The sequence below is a fragment of the Poecilia mexicana genome, unplaced genomic scaffold (genome assembly GCF_051168715.1).
Source record: "Poecilia mexicana isolate PSO_F unplaced genomic scaffold, ASM5116871v1 scaffold_20, whole genome shotgun sequence".
Classification (NCBI taxonomy): Eukaryota; Metazoa; Chordata; class Actinopteri; order Cyprinodontiformes; family Poeciliidae; genus Poecilia; species Poecilia mexicana.
In genome coordinates, this window is record NW_028263389.1 from 19,916,848 (window position 1) to 19,919,180 (window position 2,333).

General features: G+C 38.4%; 1 non-coding gene across 1 annotated transcript; it reads left to right on the forward strand.

Annotated features, from left to right (window-relative positions):
• Positions 1–1,869: 1,869 nt before the first annotated feature.
• Positions 1,870–1,942, forward strand: trnav-cac (transfer RNA valine (anticodon CAC)). Its single transcript has one exon. It is a non-coding gene; the product is annotated as a tRNA-Val (tRNA).
• Positions 1,943–2,333: the final 391 nt, after the last annotated feature.

The window sequence follows — 2,333 nt, forward strand, 5'->3', positions numbered from 1 at the left end:
GCAAAACATGTAGGTCTGCAGATTATTTCAGCAAAGCCAGATGAGTCGACGTCAGCATTAAAGGCTACATTTAGCCCACATGTGTCAAACTCAAGGCCTGCGGGCCACATGTGGCCCGCCATGTCATTTTATGTGGCCCGCCCAGCATTCTATAGGCTGATGATTGACTTAAAATAGGTTTTGAGCACGAATTGACTACAAACTACATCTCCCAGAATGCATTCCGATTGTTACCAGGCAACATTACGGCTTCTCACCACTAGAGAGCAGCAGAGTCACCTCAAGCTGCTTATTGATTTTCCCAGCGAATAAAACTGAGACATCGGCAGGTTCAATAACTTATCATAAATTAAGCGACTTCACTTAAATTAGCATCACTTCACCTGCTGGGGTCTGAACGCACTTCCTCCTGGTCCCCATCTGCAGAAAAATCTGCGCTAATTCATCAGTCAGTTGGATCTGTCTGATCCAAACAGATCAACTGAACTGTGAGTGTTTTACCCTGCGCGGTCCGGTGTGCGCTTTTACCAGGATTATTTATTTATTTATATTTATTGTTGCGTGGTTTCGCTTCTCCGAAACGGACAGATGTTACGTCTGCAGCTCCTCCAGAGCGCCGCTCTCCTGGGTAACGTGAACCCAGAAAGCTCCATTTGTTAAATGAGTTACTTCCAGCGGTTTCTAATTCTTCGCAGTCCGCAGTGGTTGAGCAGCGGACTGCGCATGTTACAGTCTGATTAACTTCTGCGTCGTCATTTATTTCCTCAAGATAAACTGCCGGCTCCTCAAATGGATTAACACAACGTTTCATTCTCTTTAGTTTTCTCTGGTCTGTAATGGAGACTTGAATTTAACGCGCCATTTCAACCAAAGGTTTGTAATGCACTTCCTAACCATTTTTTATTTGTAAGTATTGATTTTATTTTTTTTTATCCAAGACTGTCTCTGCTAATGACATCTTCAATAAATTTTTTGATCCCAGGCTTACTTTATGGACTGAACAGACACCATTATACATTTTGAACTGTAAATTTTATTGTAGGAACCATTTTTATTTGTAAGTATTGATTTTATTTTTGAAACCTTATTTATTGTAAAGCGTTGATTTTATTTTTGAACCATTTTTAAGTATTGATTTTATTTTTGAAACCTTATTTATTGTAAAGTGTTGATTTTATTTTTGAACCATTTTCAAGTATTGATTTTATTTTTGAACCCTTGTTTATTGTAGAGTGTTGATTTTATTTTTGAAACCTTATTTATTGTAAAGTGTTGATTTTATTTTTGAACCCTTGTTTGTTGTTGAAGTGTTGATTGTCTGAAAGACCTTACACATGAAGTGCCCCATATGGGGTTTGAACCGATGACCTCAGCATTACCAGCATGGTGCTCTAACCTGCTGAGCTAACTCACCTACCTTACAAACTGTTGGGTTTCCATGGATTTAAGAAGAACTTACATGATCTTACCACAATGAAGATTTGGTAAAAGTGCTGATATTCCAATGTTTTTCAAAACAACATACATAATATTTTATTTTCCAGAGATTTTGTATTTTGAAGTGTTGATATTATTTTTGAACCATTTTTTATTTGTAAGTATTGATTTTATTTTATAGCCATTTAGCCAAGTCTCTGTAGAACCATTTGTCTCTGCTAATGACATCTTCAATACAATTTCTTGACCCCAGGCTTAGTTTATGGACTGTAATGTGAAATTAAGCACAAGTATAAGTCTGACAGTTTGTTCACCAAGTTACTGTGCTCTCTGAGAGGATCTGTAAGTATTTGACATTGTTCAATGCCCATCGTTGACATCAGTCTCTAACAAAATGTGGATCATCTACCAGGAACAGTCCAAAGAGCATGAGTTTCTGTAGTGTAGTGGTTATCACGTTTGCTTCACACGCAAAAGGTCTCTGGTTCGAAACCAGACAGAAACAGATTTTGCATGTTCTATTCATCACAGGTGTTTACTAAAGGTCAACAAGGTTCTGTGGTGCCATGGTCTGTACTCTGAATCCAGGCATTTAAGTGCAAGCCTCATCTGACATTTTCATGCGTTGCATCTCACATCATCAACTTTGGAACCTCAAACTGAAACAAAGCAGAGAAGTTCAGTTCCTGTAGTGTAGTGGTTATCACATTTGCTTTACATGCAAAAGGTCTCTGGTTCGAAACCAGACAGAAATGGTTTTTGTAGGTTATGCATCTCTTGGGGTGCAGTGAGACAACAAGAGCCTTCCTCTTTGGTGATGGTTCATTTGCCAATCGACTTCAATGTAGGCTTCTTTGAAATCGAAGCTACTTTAATTACCAATTGGCAGTTCTATG